This window comes from Melospiza melodia, unplaced genomic scaffold (assembly GCF_035770615.1).
Source record: "Melospiza melodia melodia isolate bMelMel2 unplaced genomic scaffold, bMelMel2.pri scaffold_48, whole genome shotgun sequence".
Classification (NCBI taxonomy): domain Eukaryota; kingdom Metazoa; phylum Chordata; class Aves; order Passeriformes; family Passerellidae; genus Melospiza; species Melospiza melodia.
Genome location: NW_026948796.1, coordinates 399,001 through 426,391, shown reverse-complemented (window position 1 = coordinate 426,391; position 27,391 = coordinate 399,001).

Genomic DNA, 27,391 nt, shown 5'->3' with positions numbered 1-27,391 from the left:
ACAGCTCAGTACCCGAGTGCCCTGAGCCTGCTCGGGACAATTCCTCTGGGCTGTGCTGATCTTGTCTGGGCTGTGCCCGCAGTGCCAAGCAGCAGAGAGAGCAGCTCAAGCCTCAGCAGGGCTCAGGCCCAGAGGCACAGCAATTACCTCCTGTGGCTGTGCCTGGCATCGCCTCCCTTCCTGCAGGAAATGCCACCTTCCATAGAGCCTCTCTGTCCATCCCTTGAGAAAGGAGGAGGCACAGCTGGATCAGATGGAATCATTGCACATCCAGGAGGTGGCCTCTTAAGGAGGCAATACTTGTCCAAAACATGGGTAAGGATCAGGAAAATCCTGATCCCCCAGGCCTTTGGGACTGGCTATGACCCTCTCTTCTCGACGCCGCCACACCTCAGGATGTGACTAGGGACCGGGTAAATGCAGGGGATCCTTGGTGAGTTTGGGCTGCCTGTCAGCTGATGCCCAATGCCTTCCTGCAGAGGCTGGGGAGAAGCTGAAGCCAGGCCAGGCTGGGAAACAGCTCTGCAGGGCATGGAAGCAGCAGCAGGGTTCCTGCTGCCATGGATCCCTTCCCGCTGTTCCAGGCTCTGCGTGTCCAGACGTGCAGCCAGAGCCCTCGGCTGCTGAGCCCCAGGACAAGGCTGAGGGAAATGCTCTCACCATTCCCTTTGAGCAGTTCTGTCACTATTCGTTTCAAGATGTTGTTCGGCTCATGGAGTTTCATGTGTCCTGGGGCTTTGTTCTTCCCTCTCAGAGGACCTTAACAGAAAGTAGTTCCATTTCCTAGGAATGGATGCCACAGAAGCAGGGCTCAGCCTGTGGGGTCAGCAGGGACAACACTACTCACCCCAGTGATGGGAGCCAGGCTTCTCTGTAGAAATCAGCAAAGGGGCAGGAAAAGTCCTCCCTGCAGACACATCTGTAACGCAACAGTCACAGTAGCTTGTATAACCTGGTTGCTGTGAAGTTGTCAACAATTATTACTGTGTAGGACAGTGAGAACATACCTGAAGGAGGCTCCAAAGGCTTCAACACTTTTCTCAACCAATCTAATGGGGAAGCCTTTCGAGCAACCTCATCTAGAACAGAGCACAGATGAGAACATTTTTCAGGGTGTGTTGGGATCCCCTTCTGCCTTTGGGAATTGGGCACTGCAAGGGGGTTGGGTACGGCCATGGGACCCAGATGTAAATGAGTAAGGTCAAACTGCACAGGGGCCTCAGGAGCTCTGGGCAGGCTCCTGGTCACTCTGCACCCTCTTTCCATGAGCTGTGCAACACCCATGGTGGGGCGGCTTAAGCAACCCAGAGCCCTGGGAGCTCTCACTTCCACAGCTGCAACTCTTGCTAAATCCCTGGGGAAAACTGCAGCAGGCAGTGCCACAGCTATCCCCCTGTCCCCATCCTGCCCTTTCTCCCTCCCTTTCTACCTACTTCTGTCTCTCCAACCGTCTTTCCCCAGGGACAAATCCCCCAGCTCACTGGCACATTGCCAGGCCCTCTCAGGACGCACTGCAGCCTTGCTCTCCCCCTCTGCCCTTTCCCCACCATGGGCACCCCGTGCAACCGCTCCCAGGTTTCGGGACGTGTCTCCCACGGAGGGAGCCCAGCAGGACAGCTCAGTACCCGAGTGCCCTGAGCCTGCTCGGGACAATTCCTCTGGGCTGTGCTGATCTTGTCTGGGCTGTGCCCACAGTGCCAAGCAGCAGAGAGGGCAGCTCAAGCCTCAGCAGGGCTCAGGCCCAGAGGCACAGCAATTACCTCCTGTGGCTGTGCCTGGCATCGCCTCCCTTCCTGCAGAAGAGGCTGTCCATGAGCCACTGCTTCCTCCAGGAAAAGCTTCCTTCTGCACAGCCTCTCCATCTGCTTCTGGAGAAAAGAAAAGAGAGAGCTGGATCAGATTGGGCTGTTCCCCATTGGAGAGGTGGCATCTTCAGGAGGCAATGCCTCTCAAAGACATGGTTAAGATTCAAGAAATCCCTTTCAACATTTTGGGTAGGCCAGGGCTCTCCCTTCTCCATATAGGTGCCCCTTCTGATTTGCCTGGAGATGGGAAATTGCAGGGCATCTCATGCCTGTGGTGCAGTTTGGGCTGCCTGTCAGCTGATGCCCAATGCCTTCCTGCAGAGGCTGGAGAGAAGCTGCAGCCAGGCCAGGCTGGAAGTAGGGCATGGAAGCAGCAGCGGGGCAGTGAGGCTGCCATGGATCCCTTCCTGCTGTGCCGGGCTCGGCATGTCCAGATGTCCAGCCAGAACCCTCGGCTACTCAGCCCCAGGTGAAGGCTGAGGGAATGCACCCACCTTGTCCTGCGTGCTGCATTTCCTTCAGCATTTCCCTCATGTGTTCAGATGGCTCATGGGGTTTCTTCTGTCCTGTAGCTTTGTTCTTTCCCCTTGGAGGACCTTAGAGCAACACGGTTCCATTTCCCATGATTGGATGCTACAAAAGCAGGGCTCAGCCTGTGGGGTCAGCAGGGACACACTACTTACCCCTGCGACGGGAGCCTGGCTTCTGTATAGGAATCATCACAGGGACAGGAAAAGTTCTCCCTGCAGACACATCTGTAACACATCAGCCACAGAAGCTTCTGCCATCTCTGCTCAGCTGCACGGGCACCACTGAGCCGCAGGAGCGGTGAGGGGATCGCGCAGGGCGAGGGCACACACGTGCATGGCTCTGTCCTGGCACCTGCAGCGATGCCCCCCTGGCCAAGCTTTGGGCTCTGAGCTGGCAGCTCTCCCAGGGGAAAGGCATTGACCTACCCTCACCAGCTCCCAGAGGCTCAGGCGTGGATGCGGATTGGGAAGCCAGATCACCTTCACCAACAGGTTCAGCTGCAAAGAAAGGCAGGACAGAACATCACCTGTGGCACTGTAGGAGATCCTCAGGCTACAGGCAAGGCTCAGCACTGGGGCACAGCCCTGGGCCTGGCCCCTGCCCATTCTACTCTTCTCTGTGACTGCACACAACACACGGAAGGACACAATGGCATTGGACACGAGAGGAGGATGGACAGCTAAATGCTCCTTCCTCCCACTGACAACTATCCTGTGGGATCCCTCAGTGCTCCAGAAAGGAGTGGGGCAAGGTTTACAGAATTCTTCAGCCCTGACTTAACATTAACAAAAATGGCCGATGGGTGAGTTCTTGCAACATGGACACTGATTATTTTGCCAGTAAAAGGGAAATTGAGAACTTGCCTCTGGCATTCACCAAGACATTCAAAGTGTCATTCACCTGGACTTCCAAATCTTCCAAGGCGTGATCCAAATCTAGAATGGAGCAAAGACCTGAACCATTTCCTTTGTGTGCTGGGATCCCCTTCTGCCTTTGGGAATTGGGCACTGCAAGGGGGTTGGGTACGGCCGTGGGGGACAGGTGTGAATGGGCAATGTCAAACTGCACAGGGGCCTCGGGAGCTCTGGGCAGGCTCCTGGTCACTCTGCACCCTCTTTCCATGCCCTGTGTAACATCCATGGTGGGGCGGCTGAAGCAACCCAGGGCCCTGGGAGCTCTCACTTCCACAGCTGCAAATCTTGCTAGATCCCTGGGGAAAACTGCAGCAGGTAGTGCCACAGCTATCCCCCTGTCTCCCTCCTGCCCTTTCTCCCTCCCTTTCTACCTACTTCTATCCCTCCAACCGTCTTTCCCCTGGGACAAATCCCCCAGCACATGGGCACATGGCCAAGCCATCTCAGGACACACTGGAGCAGGGTATGCCTCTCAAAGACATGGTTAAGATTCAAGAAATCCCTTTCAACTTTTTGGGTAGGCCAGGGCTCTCCCTTCTCCATATAGGTACCCCTTCTGATTTGCCTGGAGATGGGAAATTGCAGGGCATCTCATGCCTTTGGTGCAGTTTGGTCTGCCTGTCAGCTGATGCCCAATGCCTTCCTGCAGAGGCTGGAGAGAAGCTGCAGCCAGGCCAGGCTGGAAGTAGGACATGGAAGCAGCAGCGGGGCAGTGAGGCTGCCATGGATCCCTTCCTGCTGTGCCGGGCTCGGCATGTCCAGATGTCCAGCCAGAACCCTCGGCTACTCAGCCCCAGGTGAAGGCTGAGGGAATGCACCCACCTTGTCCTGCGTGCTGCATTTCCTTCAGCATTTCCCTCATGTGTTCAGATGGCTCATGGGGTTTCTTCTGTCCTGTAGCTTTGTTCTTTCCCCTTGGAGGACCTTAGAGCAACACGGTTCCATTTCCCATGATTGGATGCTACAAAAGCAGGGCTCAGCCTGTGGGGTCAGCAGGGACACACTACTTACCCCTGCGACGGGAGCCTGGCTTCTGTATAGGAATCATCACAGGGACAGGAAAAGTTCTCCCTGCAGACACATCTGTAACACATCAGCCACAGAAGCTTCTGCCATCTCTGCTCAGCTGCACGGGCACCACTGAGCCGCAGGAGCGGTGAGGGGATCGCACAGGGCGAGGGCACACACGTGCATGGCTCTGTCCTGGCACCTGCAGCGATGCCCCCCTGGCCAAGCTTTGGGCTCTGAGCTGGCAGCTCTCTCAGGGGAAAGACATTGACCTACCCTCACCAGCTCCCAGAGGCTCAGGTGTGGATGCGGTTTGGGAAGCCAGATCACCTTCACCAACAGGTTCAGCTGCAAAGAAGGGCAGGACAGATCATCATCCGTGGCACTGTAGGAGATCCTCAGGCTACAGGCAAGGCTCAGCCCTGCGGTACAGCCCTGGGCCTGGCCCCTGCCCATTCTACTCTTCTCTGTGACTGCACACAGCACACGGAAGGACACAATGGCATTGGACACGAGAGGAGGATGGACAGCTAAATGCTCCTTCCTCCCACTGACAGCTATCCTGTGGGATCCCTCAGTGCTCCTGAATGGAGTGGGGCAAGGTTTACAGAATTCTTCAGCCCTGACTTAACATTAACAAAAATGGCCGATGGGTGAGCTCTTGCAACATGGACACTGATTATTTTGCCAGTAAAAGGGAAATTGAGAACTTGCCTCTGGCATTCGCCAAGACATTCAAAGTGTCATTCACCTGGACTTCCAAATCTTCCAAGGCGTGATCCAAATCTAGAATGGAGCAAAGACCTGAACCATTTCCTTTGTGTGCTGGGATCCCCTTCTGCCTTTGGGAATTGGGCACTGCAAGGGGGTTGGGTATGGCCGTGGGGGCCAGGTGTGAATGGGCAAGGTCAAACTGCACAAGAGCCTTGGGAGTTCTGGGCAGGCTCCTGGTCACTCTGCACCCTCTTTGCAGGCCTGTGACACATCCCTGGCAAGGAAACTGGGGCTGCCCAGGGCCATGGGGGCTCTCTCCCTCCCCCAGAGGAAACCCTCCCTAAAGGCCTCGGGAAAACCATCCCCAGCGCTTCCCAGGGAGCAGGGAGCGCTGTCCCGGGAAAGGGGAGCCAGGCTGCTGGCTCACGTGCTCGCCACGCTGGCAGCGGAGCAGCCTGGGCAGCCCTGGCAGGCAGGGCCACGGCCAGGAGGAGCAGAAGGAAGAGGCGCAGAGCAAGGGCCATGGTGCCTTGCCCTCTGCCAGTCCTGCAGCTCTTGCTGCCACCACTGTCCTGACAGTGCTGTCCCAATGTCAGCACCACTGCTGCCACTGCCGCTGCTGCCGCAACAGTTGTGCTCAAGGACTGAGTGCTCGCTCCTTGTGCTGCTCTGCAACCACTGTGTCTGGCACCTCTGTGACCTCAGAGCCAACTGTGACCTCAGCCTGCTGTGAGCCCTGAGCCTGCTGTGACCTCATGGCCTCAGCTGTACCCCCAGAGTGTGCCCGCATCTGTACAAATGGACTGCCTTGATTGTTTGTGTGTATGCCAGGTCCATTGCTCAGCAAAACCTTAATTGTCACCTGCTGACATTGTGGGTCAGACTGTGTCCATGGAGATGCTATTGATGGCTTCCCTCTTTTCCTGGGCTTGCCACTGGAGGAGGTCCAGGCCCAGATGATGCCAGGGAAGGAAATGTGCCCTCAGCCCAGGGATGCTAAGCATGGGCTCCCCCAGCCCTGGGGACCCCGCCGCTGGTCACAGCAGCCCCTGCCTGGCTCCTGCCTGCCCACACCATGGGCATCCATGGCTGCTCCTGGGCACGGAGCTGAGCCAGTGCGGCTGCCAGGTGGGCTTTGCTGCTGCTGCCACCCGGACACTGGGGTGACAGCTCCATCTCTTTATTGCAACAGCAATGCTGGGCCAAGCTCTGCCCACCTTCAGTAGGGGCCAGAGATCAGGGCCAGTGCCTTCAGGAGGAGAGGACCTTGTTTGGGTGGTGGCAGCACCTGCACAGCAACAAGTTGGGAAAGCAACTGTGACAGGGGCATTGGGCATGGGCATGGTGATGGGGAATATCTGGTACAGGTGTCCCAGACTGAGGCGTTTGGCTGCTCCTCTGAAGCTGCAGATGGACGCCTGTTGAGACAGGAGGTTGCTGAGCTCCCAGTTGCAGCTGGCACAGAGAGACCCTCGTGCACAGCAGGAGATTCCCACTGTGCTCAAAGTTTGCCTCTGAAGACTGAGAGTTGAGCTTCTCAGAAATCCCAGAAAATATCAGGGAAAAGGTTTTAGGTTGGTTGTTGTCGGCCGGTAAGAATGTCCAGTGGGAAAAGAGCCTCTCCAGTATGCTGGGTGCCTTGTGATGACTTAGTTCTTCTTAGAGTAAAGATCACCAATTAAATGCAGTTTTATTTCTTATTCTGCAAGTATTAAAGTGTGCTACATTTTTCAGAATTCTACAACTACTTTGAAAAATCCTGAACTCCTGTGGGAAAAGGGAAGAAATATATGGGGATTTTTTTCCTACAAAAATTGTTTCTGAATATTTTGAACAATTTCTGCTATGTAAAAATGTAAAATGAAGACAAAATGGGGTCGCTTTTTCTCAGGAGCCCCGTGCCCAGCAGCTGTCTGCCCAGCCCTGGCTGTGCCCAGACAAGCAGCTCCGCAAGCCCTGGTGGTAGCACACAGACACCCGAGCTGAAGGCCAAAGATGTTGGTGGACTCAGGCCCTTCCCTGGCAGGAGGGCTGCACCTCCTGGCCGGGCTGGACACCAGGGCCAGCACCTTTGGGGACAGAGTGTCCTCTTCTGGGTGGTGGAGGGAACAGCATGTCCCCAGCAACAAGCTGGTAATGCAGCTGTGGGGAAGGGACAAAGGACACTGGCACGGAGATGCAAGATGACAAGCCCAGTTGATTCTAGAAGTGTAAAAGTGTTCAAAGTTATTCTGAATTCTAAAACTACTTACAAAAATCCTTAACTACTATGGAAAAAGGGGGACAAATTTTTTGTGATTTCTTTATTAGGAAAAAAATAAACCCTAACTATTTCTAAAAGTTTCTAATTATTAAAATGAAGAAATAAGCACATATATGGTGTCCCAGGAGCCCCATGCTCGGCCACTGCCTGCCCACCCATGGCTGTGCCCAGACAAGCAGCTCAACCTGTGCTAGTGATAGCTCACAGACACATGAGCTGAAGCCCAAAGACGTTGCTGTACTCAGGCCCTTCCCTGTCTGGAGGGCTGCACCTCCTGGCCTGGCTGTAGAGCAGAGCCAGCCCCTATGGGGACAGAGGGTCCTGTTCTGGGTGGTGGTGGCAACAGCATGATGCCAGAACAAAACTGGTATTGCAGCCATGGCAGGGACAATGGACACTGGCACGGAAAAAGAGATGACAGGTCCAGTTCTCCCTGGATGAGTTATTTCCCAGTCTTGTGAAGCTGCAGAGGCGCTCCTGTGAAGAGAGGAGGTGGCTGAGCCCCCAGCTGCCAGTGGCACACAGGGAGCCTCCTGCACAGCAGGGCCCAGAGCTGGCAAGGCACCCCAGCACGGCTGGAGCTGCTGGCTCAGCTTGGCCCAGCTGCACAGCTGTCCCTCAAGGCCCCAGCGAGCAGGGCACGGCTCTGGGCAGGCTCCCTGGCCAGGAGCGGGCCCCAGAGCGCCTCTGCCTTTCAAGGGCAATCTCGTCCCTGCTCTTGCTTCTCCCCACCGTGCTTTGCCTCTGCCCTGTGCCCCTGGGGCTGCTCTTGGCCAGGCAGCCTCAGTGGGAGCCAGCACTGGCTGCAGCCCCAACGGGCCCCCAGGACAAGGCCCAGCAATTAGGAGGCCAATGAAAGCTTTGGGCAGCAGCAGAACCCTCAGCAGAGTTCTTTGGACAATCATGGACTGGCCACACCTACACTGCAGCCTCACTGGGAATGTTTCCTATGTACAGTAGGCTTTCAAAAGAAGCTGTTTGAGGGAAAGGTGAACTAAACACTCACCCTTTTCTCTTCCAGTAAGTCCAAATTCGGACAGAGCATAAGATGAAGATCAGCTCCAAAACAAGCAGGCCTGCCAGTGACCCTAGCCAGCAGCCTGTTCCCTGATAGAAACCCCTTCCAAGGCCCTTCTAAGCATCAGGAACATGTGCTGTGGTTCCAGCTGCACCTGTGGGAGCAATGGGGAGCGTCAGCCCGTGCTGTGCTGCACTGCTGAGCTGGGAGCACGGTGGATGCGGGCAGGACGTTCTCCGTTTCCCCCAGAGCTGGGGCCTGCAGGCACCTTGCCGCCCTTGGCTCAGGCTGTGCTACCCAACAAAGCCCAGCAAGCCGGGAGGACAGCCCGGGGGCTGTGCAGCTTCTTGGGCAGTCGCTGCTTGGAGGGACACGGGCCAAATCCATCCCTGAACAGCCACTGCCAGCCCTGGCCCTACCTGCCCTGTGACAGCTCCTCCAGCCCCAGGGCACAGAGTCAGGCCCTGTCAGGACCCAGTGCAGCCCCTGCCCAGTCGGGAGCCAAGGCTGGCTCGGGCCCTGGGCTTGCGGCAGGGCTCCCGCTCAGGGCTGCTCCTGTGCCTTGGGCCTCTGGGCACTCAGGGCCAGCTCCAGAGCAGCTGCAGCGGGAGGGACGTTGGTGCACAAGTCCCCTTTCCCCGGGGCTGTGAATGAGCTCCAGAGGCCTCAAGGACTCCAGAGGCGCCTCCAGCTTTGGCTGCTGCTGGGCCGTGCAAGGGCAGGCCCTAGTGGAAGAGCTGCAGCCACACAGCCCTGCGCAGGGCTGAGCCCTGCTGAGCCCGGCACAACAATTACCTTCTGAGCCTGTGCCCATGCCCATGCCTGTGTTTGGCTTGGCCTTCCGTCCTGCAGCAGGGGCTGCCAATCGGCCTCTGCTTCTTTGGGGAAACACCTCCTTCTGTCCTGCCTTTTGGCCCATCACTTGAGAAACAAAAAGTACACCTTAACAGATGGAAAAGTTCTCCATTTCTTTAATGGCATGTTCAGGACGTCATGCTTATGAAAAATCGGGTGTAATCAACAAATCATCTGGTCCTTTTCAGCTGGGCCAGGACCCACCCTCCTCTAAACAGCTGCCAGTCCTGAGCAGAAGTTGTGAGGTGATCGTGCAGGGCGAGGGCACACACGGCCATGGCTCTCTCCTGGCACCTGCAGCGATGCCCCCCTGGCCGAGCTTTGGGCTCTGAGCTGGCAGCTCTCCCAGGGGAAAGGCCTTGACCTACTCTCACCATCTCCCAGAGGCTCAATCCTGAACATGGGCTGGGAAGCCAGATCACCTTTAGCAGCTCAGCTGCAAAGAAAGGCAGGACAGAACAGCTCCAATGGCACTGCTGAAGATTCTCCTTCAGGCCTGAGTGGCAGTGAGGGCACCTGGGTGATTGGTGCCCTCCAAGGCACTCCCTTGTCTCTGCCTTCCACTCAGGAGCAGGGCCAAGGGGACCACATGCTTGCATTGGCCCCACACTGGGATGGAAGGAGCCCCTTGCAGGGTAGTTAGGGCAGAAAGGACTCCCTGAGCTGCCAGCAGCTCCAAACCCAGCCCCAGGCAGGGCCAGGGCTTGGCAGTGGCAGCAGGAGCAGCTCAGGATCCCTGGGGCCAGCAAAGGAGTTGAGAAAGGCTCAGTCCTGGGGCACAGCCCTAGGCCCAGTCCCTTCCCTCTCTGCTCTTCTCTGTGGCTGCACAGAGCACACAGAAGGACACAGTGGCATTGCACACAGGAGGAGGATGGACAGCTAAATGCCCCTTCCTCCCACTGACAGCGATCCTGTGGGATCCCTCTGGGCTCCAGAAGGGAGCAGGGCAAGGTTTCCAGAACTGATCAACCTTCAGTGAAATTTAAGGGAAATGGCACAAGTGACATCTTGCCACACTGACACGGATTATTCTGGCAGGAAAGGTACATTCAGAACATGCCTTCAACATCTGGCAAGGTCTTCAAAGTACCTTTCACCAGCATTTTCAACTACTCCAAGTCACGTGCCAGTTGAGAAGGGAGCACAGATGCTACAGAACCATTTCCATGGTGTTCTGGGATCCCCTTCTGCCTTGGGGAATTGCGCACTGCAAAGGGGGTGTGGTAAGGCTATGGGAGCCTGTGCCTCCTGGTCTCTCTCCACGCTCTTTGCAGGTCCTGTGCAACATGCCTGGAGGGGCAGCTGGAGCAGCCCAGGGCCCTGGGGGTCTCTCCCTCCCACACAGGAAACCCTCACTAAATGCTTGGGGAAATCTGCAGTGCCACAGCTGTCTCTCCCAACCGCCGTCCCTCACTCCTGCTTGCCCACCTGCCCATGGAAGAGCTCCCACAGCCCACGGGCACATAGCCAGGCCCTCTCAGGACACACTGGAGCCTTGCTCTCCCCCTCTGCCCTCTCCCCACCATGGGCACCCCGTGCAACTGCTCCCAGGTTTCGGGACGTGTCTCCCACGGAGGGAGCCCAGCAGGACAGCTCAGTACCCGAGTGCCCTGAGCCTGCTCGGGACAATTTCTCTGGGCTGTGCTTGTCTTGTCTGGCCTGTGCCCACAGTGCCAAGCAGCAGAGAGGGCAGCTCAAGCCTCAGCAGGGTTCAGGCCCAGAGGCACAGCGATTACCTCCGGTGGCTGTGCCTGGCATCGCCTCCTTTCCTGCAGGAAATGCCACCTTCCATAGAGCCCCTCTGTCCATCCCTTGGGAAAGGAAGAGACACAGCTGGATCAGGTGGAATCATTGCACATTCAGTAGGTGGCTTCTTCAGGAGGCAATACTTGTCCAAAACATGGGTAAGGATCAGGAAAATCCTGATCCCCCCTAACCATTGGGGTTGGCTATGGCCCTCCCTCCTCCAAGCAGCCACACCTCAGGATGTTACTGGGGACTGGGAAAATGCAGGGGATCCCTGGTGATTTTGGGCTGTGTGGCAGCTGATGCCCAATGCTTTCCTGCCGAGGCTGGGGAGAAGCTGCAGCCAGGCCAGACTGGGAAATAGCCCTGAAGGGCATGGAAGCAGCAGCAGGGCAGCGAGGCTGCCATGGATCCCTTCCCGCTGTTCCGGGCACGGCATGTCCAGACATGCAGCCAGAGCCCTCAGTTGCTGAGCCCCAGGACAAGGCTGAGGGAAATGTACCCACAATTCCCTTTGAGCAGTTATCTCACAATGTGCTTCAGGGTGTTGTTTGGCCCCTGGTGGGGAAAGGGCAGAGGTGGGGCAAGGCTGCCATGGATCCCTTCCTGCTGTTCCGGGCTCTGCTCTGACATGGGGGACCCTGGCTCACTCTAGGATCTCTCTCAGGTCTCCCTCCAGAGCTTCATCCCACAGCTCAGCCCCAAGGGCCAGACAGCTATTAGGAATTTCACAGCCTACCATTGGTGACTCATAGTCAGAATGCACAGGAAAACTCTAGGGGTGTTTCAAAATCCCAGATGCTGTGTTGTTTCCTTCCCACTGCAGATTTTCCATTGCCCCAGCCTCAGCCCCTGGCAGCCTGCCTGGATGTTCTCCCCGCACCGCTTCTGCAATCCCACTTGTCCAGGTCCTGCTGGTTCTGTGGGCAGCTCTTCGGGCCGCTGAGGCCCTGTTCCTCCTTTGTTTGTGACCATGTCCGAGTGAGAGATGATTCAGGGGCTCAGCACCAAGGCCCTGTTCCTCCTTTGTTTGTGACCATGTCCGAGTGAGAGATGATTCAGGGGCTCAGCACCAAGGCCTCCAGTAACAGTGGTCAGTTCCTGAGCGCACTCGGTGGCCACAGGCAGCTGCCCATGGCTCTGGCAGGGATGTGAAGGGGAGGCCGTGCAGGGGAGCAGCCCCCACACTCCTGCCCTGCCCATGGGGGCCTGCAGCCCATGGGGATGGAGCAGCAGTTTCTGGTTGTGAAAGTCCATCCGAAAATCCTTCAATTTTTGCCTCACAATTGTCATGAGAAAAGACCCCCGAAAGGTTAAAAACTGTTGAGCTAGTTGGGAAACAAAGTCTCATGCTTATTCAGTGTGTTCACAGGTGGTGTTTGCAGAACATGCCATGCTGAACTCGAAGGGGCATGCTGCCCTTTTCTGAACAATGGAACTGGACTTTCTTCCGACCTCCTGACTTGGCTGGTCTGAGCTCTGGGGTGGCTCCCCCCCCTTCCAAGAGAAGACCCCTCTCGCCTGCCTTCAACCATCATGACAGACAAAGAGAGATGTGAGTCCCCTCATCAAGCGACCAAGACAAGACAAGGAACCCCCCTGGCACCCTATTGGCACCCCTCTGGTACCCCCTTGGCACCCCCCTGGCAACCTCCTTCCAGAGACTGGGACTGTACCCCCTCCCAACTCGGGGAGGGGGGAAAAACTGCCCAGAGTAAACGTACCTGCGAGCATTCGGCCATGAAAACAATGGAATAACCTCCCCCCTCTTCCTGTTCCTATTCTTTTCCCCTCCATGGAAGCATTTTGTTGATTTGATACTGCAAAACCCCCGTGCCTTTGTTGGTTATTCTTTGCACCAAAAAATCATTTGTCACCCGTTCATTTAAGGCAGACCCTCACATAACTGGCGTCACGGACAGAATTCTGGTAGCCAGTGAGATTTTGCAGGTACTGTGTAGTCTGTAATCTCCCGCAGAATGCATATGCCAAAGCCAAATCTCACCCTCTATTGAGCACAGAGGCCCCGGAATTGACACAAAAGATTTTTTGGTGCAAAAGCAGGGGAAATTGTTACTGTCACTTCTGTTACTGATTTGATACTGGCATGGATACCGACACTGATACTCCTCCTAATCCTGATATTGATACTGGAATTGATGCTGTTATTGTTGTATTGGAGTTGAATCTGAACCAGTTACTGTTGTTACTGCTGTATTTGTGTACCTGGACTGTCTAAAAGGGGAGGGACAGACCTGAAGAAATTAAGCTGTGCCTTTTAGACAGATATTGTCCCTTCACCTACACAGGGAGCGAAGGCTGAGTGGCTTTTTCCCTGTTCTAGGTTTCTGGTCCCCTCACAAAGAAAACATTTGTGTGTGTGCGTGAGTGTGTGTATCTGGACTGTCTGGAAAGGAAGGGACAAACTGAAGCAATTAAAACAGTGCCTTCCAGACAGATTTTTTTTCTTCAGCTATCTAGGGAGATGAAGGAGAACAAAAAGTCTGTATGATTGTGTAACTTGAGTTCACAAATCAGCTCCCTGGTATAGTCCTAGTCCCTTCACACAAAATGAATGAAAATCTCAATCCTAAAGCAAAAGCTGACTTTTACTCATTGCTTGCTAAACACAATGCCGAACCGTCATCTGGTGGAGAAACTTGGGCAGAGAACAATTGGTTTAATTTGGAAAATGTCATTGATAGAATATGTTCTCTGCAACATGAATCAAAATTCAAAATGGGTAACAATAAAAACATTCTTTGCTCAGTCCTCGGAGCATGTCTTACTGCAACCATAGAAAATCGCTGTAAATGGAGAACTGAGGAAATGGTAATTATAGATTCCCTTCAAAATTTTGTTGAAATTTTGCAAAAACAGTTAAATGAGGACAGAAATGAAATTTACACACTTCGAGCTGCCCTTAGGGAAGAACAAACCAAAACCATACACAAAATTAACTCCTCTACAGAGGAGGAAGGAAAAGGAACATCTTGCATTAAAAAAATTTATCTATACAAAGAGCTCAAGGCAGCAAAACAAAACTATTCTTACAAAGAATCTGAAACAGTTAAAAATTGTGGGGAAAATTGTTGTCCTCATTTGAGACCTTTTATTAAAACTGAATATAATTATATTAATAATGAAGACATGGATCCCCACATAACAACCAAACAAACATCATTCAATGCTACCGAATTAGCTAAATTGAAAAAGGAATTCGGTCACCTCCCCCACAAATCAGAAACAGAATATGTGTTCTGTGTGTCCCTCACTGGCGAAGACCAGATTAAGTTAACTGAACAAGAAGCCAGTGGTTACTGGGGACATGGTGTTTTCCTTACAACAGGAGATAAGCGTGACTCCTGGTCTCTAACACAACGTGCAGCCTATTGGGCCGGGGGAATAAATCCCTTGGAAAGGGGTGATCCCCTAGCAATTGCCACTACCCCTGACCAAATCCTAGAAAGTGTACAAAAAGCTGCATGTTTGCAAATGATTCATGAGAGAAAATTAATTCCTGGTTTTGAATCCCCAATGCAATTGCCTGTGAAGCCTGAAATTATGACCCCTTTAATTCGTGGGCTTCCATAAACATTGAAATCAAAAGTAATCACTATTCAAGAAACAATTATGGCTTTAAGCCCAATAGATAGACTGGACAGATTTCTTAACAACTCCACTGATCAGTCTGAGTTCTACTGACACTGCACCATCACCCTATACACCAACACAGACCCCCACAACACCATCTGATACATCTAGTAGCTGTAAGGTTTGGACATGGAGTAAGGCAGCAGTTGATTAATTAAATTATTGTAGACAGTATGGGCCTGTAAAAACCCTGGAAGAAAAATCAGAAAAAACAAAAGGTGTCCGATTTATGGGAACTCCTAACACTGAAAACACAGAACCAGGAAAACAAATTTCCAACAGACAGTGCTGGTGGATGCTGGAAATAAAAAAAGGGGTTCCCCGGGACATAATGGATGGTTTACCACTTGAAAAATTGCAGAAAATAATAACTAACTGGAATTTTAGGAGATCAACCCCCCCCCACCCAGCCCAGTGCACCGATCCCCCTCCCTCACCAGAAACTAACAAACACTCCTACCAATACACAGTTCAGTACACACAATATATCACAGTCTCTCCCGCAGAACACAGCCAGTGAGCCAAAGTTAACACTTCCCCAGTTTCTCCCTTGGAATCTGGGCAAATGCAGTGAAACTGCATCTCAGCCTCTCCCACAGAACACAGCCAGTGAGCCAAAATTAATTGTTTCTCAGCTTCTTTCACAGAACTTGTACAGTGAAACCCTGGCTGTGAAACCCTGTGTCTCCTGAAAAGCACTAGCAGTAAGCCGGAAGTAACTCTTTCGCAACTTCTTTTACAGAGCCTAAGCAACATAACTGCCCACCCGCCCATACCCCAAAACACAAACAGTGAATCTTCACCAACAGAGCTTTCGGGAAACTAATATCTCCACCGCTTACAGGTGAGCGAAGGGACGGAGGTTGGGTTTACTTACGAATGCTCACAAAAAATAAATCAGAAGACATGTTAATTACAGCAATCACGGGCCCCAAAAAAGCTCTGGTAACCTACATTGTTGATACGGGAGCCCAGATCTCCACACTAACACATAGAGATGCCAAGAAGTATGGAGTTGTTTCAACAAAAAGGCAATGCTGCATTCTTAATGCTTTAGGAACCATAGAACCAATGAATGTTGCTCTGGTCAAAGTAACACTCACTGGAGAAGTTGGTTGTCAAAATGGTAATTGGGGACATCCCGAATAATCTGCTAGGGATAGATGTCCTTGCAGGAAGGCAGTGGGAAGACACTGAGGGTTTTCTGTGGTCTTTTGGCACTCCGCCACTTAACATTAGGCTGCTTCAGACCGCACCCGCACTGCCTTACAGTAAAATAATCAATGTGAAACAATATCCCTTGCCTTCTGAAGCTAGAGAAGGCATCAAACCAGTTATTCAGGATTTGCGTGATCAAGGAATAATAATTAACACACACTCCCCATACAATTCACCCGTGTGGCCAGTCCGAAAGCCCAACGGGAAGTGGAGACTTACGATTGATTACTGTAGGCTCAATGCCAACACTGATCCTCTGACTGCAGCAGTGCCAAATTTAGCTGAATTAATAACATCAATACAAGAAAAAGCTCACACAGTCATGGCAACCATAGATGTTAAAGACATGTTCTTCATGATACCTATACAACCAGAGGACATGGACCGCTTTGCATTCACATGGGAGGGACAACAGTACACATTCACCAGACTCCCTCAGGGATACAAACACTCTCCAACTCTAGCACACCATGCTTTAGCTAAGGAATTAGAAAATATACCTAAACCTGACACTGTAGCTGTGTACCAATACATTGATGACATTTTGGTAGGAGGGGAGGAAATTACATAGGTGGGGGATCTCCAACAGAATATAATCTATCTGGAGAGCCTTGATTTAAAGATTCCCTCGGAGAAAATTCAGAAGCCTTCTCAGGAAGTAAAATTTCTGGGAATTTGGTGGCGATCTGGAAGCACATGCATCCCACCTGACACTTTAACTTCTTTAGAGCAGATGAAAATGCCTGAAAATAAAAAAGACCTCTATCAAGCTTTAGGACTGTTAGTATTCTGGAGGAAACATATCCCAGATTTCTCAATCATTGCTAGGCCCCTTTACAATTAACTAAGAAAAGGAGTCAAATGGGATTGGATTCCTTCTCAGGAGGAAGCACTGCAATTACTGATTTTTTAAGCCACTGCACATCAGGCACTGGGGCCCATTCACCCTAAAGACCCTTTCCAAGTGGAATGGGGATTTGCCTCCTCAGGGCTATCAATACACATCTGGCAGTGAGGTCCGGAGGGTCCAACAAGGCCTGTCAGCTTCTTTTCCTGTGGTTTTAAGGATGCTGAGAAAAGATACACTACCTGGGAAAAAGGATTGTTGTTAGCTTAGCTCTCATTGAAGTAGAAAAAATCACACGGCAGCAAGCTATCATCTTGAGAGGTGCCTTCAAGGTAATTAAAGCTGTTACTAATGGGACCCCTCCGCCTGGTGGCACAGCCCAAAAGTCGTCAGTCAGGAAATGGTATGCTCAGATAGAGTATTACTGCAATAGCTTTTCTGTCACAGAAGATGCTGCAAAATTCTTGGCAATACAAGACACTGAGAGCCTGGATAGTAGCCAAGACAAACCTGCTTCTGTTATAAAAGTAGCACCACCCTTCTCACCTGAGTTAGCAGCAAACTGTTGGTTTACAGATGCTTCCTCAAAGCGGGAAGGAAAAATTTAGAAATATAAGGCGACTGCCTTGCATATTTCATCTGGTGAAAAAATTATCACAGAAGGGGAGGGCAGCGCTCGGGTAGGAGAACTCATAGCCCTCTGGAGTGTTTTCCAGCGTGAGCCACAAAACTCTTCTCCTGTTTACATCTACACTGATTCATATGCAGTACACAAAGTCTGCACTCAGTGGCTCCCTTTCTGGCAACAAAATGGCGGGGAAGTTATCAGAATCCCAGTGTGGCAGAAAGATAAGTGGAAAGAAATCCTAGAAATCGCCAGTAAAGGAAACTTTCTGGTTGGTTGGGTAGCTTCTCATCAAACTGATGGGAATCAAGCAGGTGAATGGAACAACAAAGTTGATGAATTAGCAAGGCTTAGCCCCCTGAAAAAAGAAACTATTTCAGAGGATTGGAATCAACTGTTAGAATGGTTACATGTAAAAAGGCAGCACACAGGTGCCAAAGATCTGTACCAGGAAGCACACGCCCGCGGCTGGCCAGTCACCAGGGAAATGTGTAAAACATGCATATCGGCCTGTGAAGAGTGCCGCAAGCGACTGGAAAGGCATCCTTTAGATAATGACCCTCTGCATTTGAGGAAAGGTAAAGGCTTGTGGGATGCGTGGCAGAGAGATTATATTGGTCCTTTTAAGAAATCAGGAGGTAAACATTTTGTGTTAGTAGGAGTGGAAATTATATCTGGGTTAGTACAAGCTGATGCTTTTAAAAGGGCCACAGGTGAAAATACAGTTTTACTTTGGCCAAACCCACTTACATGACATGTCGCTGGGAGAATGACACAGTTAGTCCATTAGGATTAAGAGGCTTGGTTTACACATTTAAGATAAACACTGTACCAGAACCCACACCGAGTGCTGTAATTACACTCTCTCAGACCCTAAGTGCGAGCCTTTTTTCTGACTTAACATCCCGAATGGCAGGAGCAGCAGGGAACTCCTTCGAGTGGCCCTGGTCTCATGCCTTCCTGCAATCCACCGGATCTATGGGAGATGTCACGGGTCTGAACTTGTTAACAGTAGTTACACATGAGGATATGTTGTACACCAGACAAGAATGGGAAAGACGCAAAACCTGGCAGGTTCAAGGAGTAGTGGGTGAAAAAATTAGTGTTGGGTGCCGAATGGTTAATGGGTCTAATTACAGCAAAGCAAGGTCAATCAGTGTTTCCACAGATCGGGAAAACGAACAGCAGCAAATCTGCACACACCCAAGCATACGGGATTGCTGGTACAGTTTCACATTAACCGGCACTACAGAGGTAATTTGTCTCTGGGCCAAAGATACTCAAGGCCTTTCTTTTAAATTTGTAATTAATGTTGAAAACACTGTTCCCACTGTCGCCACTGTTACCACTTCACCCATACCCCCGGTCACACTCATCCCAATAATTTTCGAGATTGGACCTTATGTGATCAGGAAAACTGGCCAACAACAAATATTGTTCAATCCGGCATGGTCTCTCAAACAGGTAAAATTGCTAATGCAGCACAATGTTTCAGATATTGAACCAGCCTGTTCTCCGTTCCTGCAAACCTCTTTTGAAGGCTGGACCACTTGGCTTCGGAAACGAAGCTCTTTTAAGAGAACACCAAGGGATATGACCGGTGTTGTGGGTACAGGATTGGGAATTCTGAATAGCATTGACTCTGAAGTACTAATGAACAAATTGGCTGCTACAACTAGGGACCTGACCGGATTGCAGCAACCACTGAGGTCATCTCTGTCAGCCTTAGTGACACACCAGTGGCTGCTGTCAAACATTTTGCCAAATTGGGAAAGAGTGAATGTGGATGATCACAAATTGGTAATTGATGCACTTAGTGCTACACAGAACAATGTTTCCTTAGCCCTCAGCTGTATCCAGGCACAATTGTGGATGCAATCTGTCTCCGCTGCAATTATAAGAGAGGGCGAGGAAGGCACCTTCCCCACAGAAATTTGGAAAATAATCTGGGACAGTGCCACTGAATTTGAAAGAGAATTCCAATCCTGGTGGAACCTGGTGAACTTTACCTATGATCCCATCTCAAACACAGCCACTGCTTTTGTCCTAACCATACGCAATGCCTCTGTACATTTGGTCTTCCCTGTTATTGCATTAGGATTAAACCATGACGGAGCTGTTCTCAATCCTACTGAACATAGGGGATGGGCCCGTCAGGTCGATGACAAATGGCAAACTGTTAACCTGGAAACTTGTATTGTCCGAGAACAGCAAGGGTTTATCTATGAAAACAATGCAATTGTAGCTCAGGATATCTGTTTGGACACAGAGCAGAACATCTGTCATTTCGAGATTCGTCCACATGAGGATACCCAGACAGTTCTTATATACATAGGCAATGGCTGTGCATGCTTTAGAACAACATGTGATTCTTTCTTTGTAGAAGATGTTGTGGTAGATGCAAAGAATCATTCAAATTTTTGTGCTTGTAACTTTACTAAGATAGTAGGACGCGATTTCTCTTATGAAGCTCCAGTTACTTCTCACCACCTACTGCAATCCAACTATACACTGATCCAGAAGCTGATGCCCACTCCTATCGGAATGAATCTCACCCTCGTGAGACAACTATTGCTCCATCAAGACCTGGTTGACATCCTCAAGAAAATCAAGGAGAGCAGACAGAAGACCCTGGTGACTGCTCATCACAACGTGAGACAAATACACCGGGTTATGGAGAGGGTAAAGCAAGATGCTGAGCATAGGTGGTGGGATACTCTCTTTGGGTGGTCTCCTACTGCCACAGGTGTTCTGAACAGTGTGTGCCATCCAATTGTTGTTCTTTTGATCCTAGTTACGCTTGACTTTATCTTGTCAGCAGCCCTATTCATTTTGAATTGGAGAATGATGAAAAAGCTTAAGAGATTGTTAACTGTAGTCAATGCACACCGCTTAGCTGATGTACTCGATACAATAGATGTCCCCAAAACACGTGATATGAGACAGTTATGAATCAAGCATATGTGCCTTAGAACAACTTCTTAAATATCAAGTATGATTTACAGAAAGTTACTTTAATTTTTAGAAAATAATTTTAAAAGATGACGATTATATTATGATTTGTTTGTTGTTTTGATTATTTGTGATTTGTCTTAATCATTTTGAAATTGTTAAACAAATGACATTGTTTTAATTGATTAATATTTTTTGAAATTGTTAAAATTAATCAAAATTTTTTGAAATTGTTATAACAAATAACCACGTGTGAAGTTGTTATGATGATCAATATTAATTATGTTTATGTTTGTTGGTTCCCTTTTTCCTTCTTTCTTTTCCTTCTCTTCCCCTTTTATCCCCTCTCCCCCGTCATCCCTACTTTTCCGGGGTTATGCTACCGACGTGCAACGAGTTTCAAAGACAGTCTAGAGCTCTGCTGATGAAGATTCCTCAAGACAATCGTGAGTCACGGGGTCGTGTAGAAGTCCATCCGAAAATCCTTCAATTTTTGCCTCACAATTGTCATGAGAAAAGACTACCGAAGGGTTAAAGCTGCTGAGCCGGTTGGGAAAGAAAGTCTCCTGCTTATCTAGTGTGTTCACAAGTGATGTTTGCAGAACATGCCATGCTGTACTCGAAGGGGGCATGCTGCCCTTTTCTGGACAATTGAACTGGACTTTCTTCCAAACTCCTGAGCTGGCTGGACTGATCTCTGGGGTAGCTCCCCCCCGCTCCATGAGAAGACCCCTCTTGCCTGTCTTCAACCACCGTGATGGACCAACCGAGATGCGAATCCGCTCATCGAGGAACCAAGAACCCCTCTGGCACCCTATTGGCACCTCCATGGCACCCCCCTGGCAACCTCCTTCCAGAGACTGGGACTGTACTCCCTCCCAACTCAGGGAGGGGGAAAAACCTAACGTACCTGTGAGCATTCGGCCATGAAAACAATGGACTTCTCCCCTCCATGGAAACTTAATTTCAGGCACCCTTCCCCCAACCAAGAACAGTATATATATTGGGGATCAGTCCGACTGTCCTTTGAGTACTCCCCAAGATGTTTACAGGCGAGTTTCGGCGGCAGGACCCTGAAGATATCACGTTTTGGTAGCTATACCCCATTCCCTGACATTCTTCCCTCCCTTTTCTCCTTGTCTTACCCATCTCCTCCCCAATTCCATAACCAAACGCATATTTAGCTGTGGTTATAATAAATAAAATTGCACGTTGTTGATTTGTTACTGCAAAACCCTTGTGCCTTTTGTTGGTTATTTTTACACCCAAAAATCATTCGTCACCCGTACATTTTCGGGCGGACATTCACAAGGCGTTACTTGGCACTCCGAGGCCTCGTAGTGCTGGGCAAGAATCCCTTGATGGTGAGAAGGGGGCAGTGGCTGAAGCCGTGCAGGCAGCGTGGGGCTGGGCAACGCCGTCACTTGGCACTGTCTGGGCTTTGGCCGCTGGGGCAGCTGTTCCCATCTCTCCTGCTTCCCGCTTCAGCTGCCCCAGTGCTTCGGGACAGGCCTTTGGCCTCTGGGCCCTGCGGCAGCAGGGCGGCCTTTCACAAAGTCGTGTTCCGCACAGGCTGAAAAAATGCGGAGCCTGACTGAAAGTCTTGTGGAGCTCCTGGAGGAAAATGACAGCGACATGATCAGGATGAGCATTCTTCTACTCAGATATTTGCTCCTGGATAATGGTGCTCCAATAGCCACCCCCATCGCCCTGCAGCTGGCTGAGGCGCTCCTGCCACTCTTTGACAGCGTAAGGCTCTGTGCCCACAGCCACAGCCACTGGCTGCTGCCCAGACCCTTGGTGCCCTGTGCAGATGCAGGCCTGTGCCCTGGGGGGCCTGAAGCAGCTGATGCTCAGGTCTTTTGCCCTTTCCTTTCATCCAGGATGATATCCAGGTGCAGCTGAGCTCCATGGCTCTATTTCAAGAGATGCTGGACTTATTAACAGAAGAGGGAAGAAAGGCCCTCAAGTCCCACGTGTGCCAGAGCCTGCTCCCTCTCTACTTCCACTGCCATGATGAGAATCAGATTGTTGCTGAGGTGAGAACTTGTGGCCAGCTGCGGTGCCCCTGGCAGGGGCTTGGGCTGCCTCCTGCGATGGCACCTTGTGGGCTGCAGCCTCCTCCAGCCTGTGCCACTGGGATGCTCCTGTGCCCTGGACTGTGGGGCCATCTGTGCCTCTCTATTGCTCTCCAGGCCTCCCGGGAAACGCTGCATTCCTCAGCAAGATTCCTGAAGAGGAGAGATATAGAACAAATGCGTCACGTGGATCAGAGCTTTGGAGAGTGCCTGGTAAGAACAGCAGAGACCCCCCAGCCTCAGCATGGCCAAGGTCCCTGAGGGCGGTGCTCAGCGTGCGGGGCTAGCAGCTGTGCCCGCTGCTGCAGCCAGAGGCCGCGCGGGCTCTGCTTCAGGCTCCCGTGGGCCTGAATCAGGTGCCCATGGAGCCCCGGCCCGGCGGGGCTGCGGGGCGGCACCACGGCTCCCCGGGCAGCAGCCGGCCCTCCTCCCCCTCCCCTCGGGAGCCCTTGGACAGCGGCTGCTGGCCGCGCCTCAGGGCTGTGCGGGCAGGCGAGGCCGGCGATGGGCGCAGGCAGCGCCCGGCCCAGGAGCTGAGCCCGCGCCAACCCTTCCCTCCTGCCGCTCTCTGCAGCTGGCAGAGGACAGGAGCCGAACGGCCGAGCACCTGCGCCGGGCACTGCGCTACCTGCAGAGCCCACAGGAGTCCCTGCGAGAGGCGGCCGTCAGGTTCATGGGTGAGTCCCGAGCCCGGGCTCCTCCCCGGCCCGCCGCAGCTCGGCCCCGGCCCCGCCTGCTGCCCCGGCAGCGCCAGCCGGGCCCGGTGCCGTGGAGCCCCCGCTGGCCTGGGCGTTGCTGCCGCCCTCTGGCAGCCGTGCCCTGGGGCGGCAGCGTGCGGCAAGGGCCCGGGCTGAGCTCTGCCTGGCCAGCAGCCCGGGTGGCCACAGCGCCAGCAGTGCCGCTGCCAGGGAGCTGTGCTGCTGCGGCCGTGACAGGCTCTGTGTTCACAGGCATGGCCGGGCGGCACCTGAGAGGGCAGCAGCAAGAACTGCAGCTGATCTGCACTGTTGAGTGAGTGAGGGCAGCGGACTGACCGTGGGGGCTGGAGGGGGCAGCTGCAAGCCCTGCCCCTGCGGTGGAGGGATCTGCACCCGTGGGCAGAGCACACAGAGATATCAGGGCTACGTGTGGCATTCGTGGCCAGCAACTTCGGGCTGATCCCCTTGCTCCCTGCTTCCTGCGGGCCATGGCAAGAGACGACCGGGATGGCCCTGGCAAGGAGCTCTCCTTGGCTCCCTGCACATGCAGGATCTGACCTTGCCTCTGTTCCTCTCTCTTGCAGCCCTTGAAGAAATGGCCTATGACAGCAGTCCTGCAATCAGAAATGCTGCCATTGAATCTTGTTTAGTTCTCCGAGCCATACAGAGAGCTCCCTACTCCCCATGGCGTCAGCTGCGAGATTGATTCCACAGTGCATGGAGAAAACGGCCTCGTCTGTGTGGCACTGCCTTGCTGTTCTGCTGGAGGTCTGCAGAGAGATGATCTGGGGCCATTTAAGCCAGCAGGAATTTTCTTTTTCCTCTTTAACATTTCCATGTTTGCATTTTCATTGTAGAGTATGTAAATATAAAATACGTTACAAAACACAGAGTCCCAGGATCTTTCTTTTCCTGCCCAAGGTCTGTAGGGCAAAAGAGAAGAGGGGGAAAAGGTTGCTTGTACTCAGCCAGCTGCCCAGGCGTGCAGTGTTGCAGGGAAAATGGCCAGAAGCCTTTAGGCCTTTGGTGGTTCTGCTGAAGTGTTTGTGCTGCCCACAGAGCGGCTGGGCAGGGGCCGGAGCTGCAGGGATCCCTGCCAGAGCGGTGCCTGGAGATGGCCACAAGCCCTGTGCTGGACAGGAAGGGCCATCCGTGTCCTCCTGCCCGTCTGCTGCTGGCTGCAGTGCTGAGGGCTCCCCGGTGCCTCTGGATGGGGCTCCTCTGCAGGTGCTCTGGGGCTGCGGCGCTGCTGCCGGGAAGCTTGGCCAGGCTGGGGGAGACCCTGAGGGGTTGAGGCACTGCTAAGCCCTGAGCAATTGGCCAGCAGAGGCCATAAGCAGCCCCCTGGCAGCCGCCTTGATCCCAACAGCCGGCTGCTCTGGCGCTTCCAGGTCGGTGGCCAGTTGGAGGGACGCCCTGGAATCAGGCGTGGAAACCTGCTCCTGGCCTTTCAGGGCTGTGAGGCCAACTGTTGTGGGGCTGGGGGGGTGCCCTCCCTGTGCTCCAGACTGGAGCCCCCCACCCCTCAGCCTTAGGCATTGAGCTCCACTGCCTGATATCCAAGTCTTGTTCCTCTTGCTGTGGGGGAGGCCGAGCTCTGTGGCTTTCGGCCCCATTGAGCCAGAAGAGCAGCAGCTTTGAGCCCACAGGGGCCACAGAAAGGCCCTCTTAGACCACAGGCATTCCTGTCCTGCCCAGGCCAGGGACACATGAGAGTGCAGCGGGCACGTTCAGGGTGCCACGCTGGCTTTGCACTGGGCCACCTCCCTGTGCTGTGCACGGCTGGCTCTTTGCTTTGCTGCTCTCGGCCTTGTGTCATCGTACTCCGCTGGCTGCCTGCAGCCAGGGGCAGCCCTATCAGGAGGGTGAAAGGCCCCGTCTCCAACATCTCAACGGGGGAAATGGAGCTCTCCCAGCCCTCAGCCTACGCTGTAAGCAGAGCAGAGCCTTTTCCCCAGCCCCGCTGGCTTTCTGCCTGCTTCTGGCCCCTGGCCACCATGACCCACTGCACTCGCTCTGAGTCACCTACAGCATGGCTGGTGCCTCTTGATTTGCTGACCCTGGGATGTGAGGCTCACTGAGGGAAAGGTGGCTGTCCCAATGCTGAGGGCACACGTGGCTGACTGAGCAGACTTGAGGCTTCCCCAGCAGCTTGCAGGTGCCTTATGTGTCATGTTACAGTGCTTGTGCTCCTGCCTCTTCCTGTCCCTCTTCTCACCCTCACCCAACCTGCACCCTCTGACCTACCTTCAATAAACCCTGTTGCATCAGACCCGGTGTCAAGAGCCCTCCTTCGGCTGCCGGTCGAGGGCACGTTACAACCTCCGGGCCTGGGAGCAAGGTGGGCTGGGGGAGCTGGTCTCTCAGACCAAGAGGGAACGGCTCTCGACAGCACCTGCCCATGGGCCTTCCCCGCACCAAATAAAATCATCTCCAAGTTTAGCTAGTAAGCTAGTAAGGTATAAACCATTAATTGCCTGGAAATCTGGCACTAGTCTCTGAGTTCCATTAGGTTTCTTTATTGCTGATCTAGCAGTATTAAATTTTGACTCCCATTCTTCCAATAGTCCTGATGTCAGGGATTTAATTGATTGTTGGCTCTATTCCTTTCCTAGCTTCTAATCTTCAAGGGTATTGCTTTCTGACTACTGCCCTAACTCTTGTCTGTAGCTCAATTTTCATAGGGTCTGCTCGTTTTGATTTTCCTGGGCTATCAGTATCCCATACTCTTGGGTACACCTGATTCAATACTTGCTCTAACTAGTTCTTCTTGTTTGTTGGTCTGGTGTCAATTGTCAGTCCTACTGCTAAAACCGCTCATTTGTCTTCAGGTACCTTCCATTGAAGTTTTCTTTTCCTAAATGGAACTGTTGCTTCTAAATTTTCAAGCAAATCCCTGCATAGGACAGATTTGGGTGAGTTTGGTAAAGAAAGAAACTGATGTATTCCCATTTTCTTCTTGATTTTACATCAAAGTGGTTTCAGGAAGAATGCATTTTCTGGCTGCCCTATAGTTGCTCCTATTGCTTGAAGATAGTTTTCACTTTTGGGTATCAGTTCTTGATTCAAGAGTGCAAATGTGTCTCCACTATTTCTTAAAATTTCAACTTCTTCATCATTCTTTAGCTGTATTTTAAACAGTGGCCTGCTAGGGTAAGAATTGCCAGTCTTGGTCATTTCTTATCATCTAGAGTGGCTGCAAGAGTTTTGTGTAGTTTGTCTGCTTACTCTGGGCACTGGCCCTATTTCCAGTGTCCTGATTTATTACATGATGCACATTGATTTGGCCCCAGCTTGGTCTGTGGCTGCTTTGAACCTCCTCTGCCTCTGCTATTTTCGCCCCTGCCTCTGCTTCAACCGCGCCTACATCCGTCCTCTCCCTGGTGCCGATCCAGAGCTGCCACCATGGCTGCAGGGAGCTCTTTTTCTTTTTCCCTCTCTTGACTATCGTACACTTTCTACTTTTGATGTAGTGTCTAAAAGCTTGCGTGACTGCTCAATGTTGTTTGAACACTTCTCAAACTCAGACAGGCTTGGTGCTGTGACCATTTCCCTGGGGTGTTCCAGTTCGTGTTTATTTATCACTTATCATAGAATGGTTTGTTTTCATGTACCCCGTATTTTCCCCAAGCTGGTTTACCCCTAGGTTCTGCCCTCCCTCAAAGCTGTCTCCCTCATGCCATTCCCCACTCTTTGTTCCAGCTCCTTCCCTGCCTCTCAAGATAATCCAGCTCTTTATTCCTGAACCTTCCCTGTCACTTTTGCCTTGGACCAATCCCTGACTGCACCACCCCTTTGGAATTCCTCTATTGCTGGAAGCCCCGCTGGCGCATGTGACCTACCCTCTCTTCCCATCTGTCCTAATTAGTCCCAAGCAACTGATGGAATCCCCTCGCTCCTCCCCTGCAGATTCCTTATTGCTCAATTGTTTGTATCCACCCCCTGAGTTGTACCCCGATAAAATCCCGTGCACAGAAGTGCTGGCGGCTCTTTGCTGCTGAATCCTTCCCTTGGAATAAGCCTTGGCCTGTGGAACCTCACAATCGAGGAGCCTCCTCCTTCTCTTTGGCCTGCTCCGTGCTGCAGTTAGTGCATCCTGAACCACTGAGCAGTGGCTCACCAGGGTCAGCCGCGGGCAGGACCCACGCCTTGGCCGTTCCCCACTCCTGGCGCAGCGCCGCAGTTTTCCCAAGAGCCAGCCCGGGCTCCGCTGGGCTGCGTCCATGGGGAACCCGTCCCAGTGCCCGACCGTGCTCTGGGTGAAAAACCTTGATCTGATACGGAAATGAAACCTGCCCTGTCCCAGCTCCCTGCCCTTTTCTCCAGTCCTGTCACTGGTCCCAACAGTGACCAGAGCTGCAGCAGCCCCTCTGATTCACCTCAGGAGGAGGTTGCAGACCACAATGACGCCCTTTACTCTCCTCCAGGCTGAACAAAGTGGCTTCAGCTGCACCTGGATGGCTTC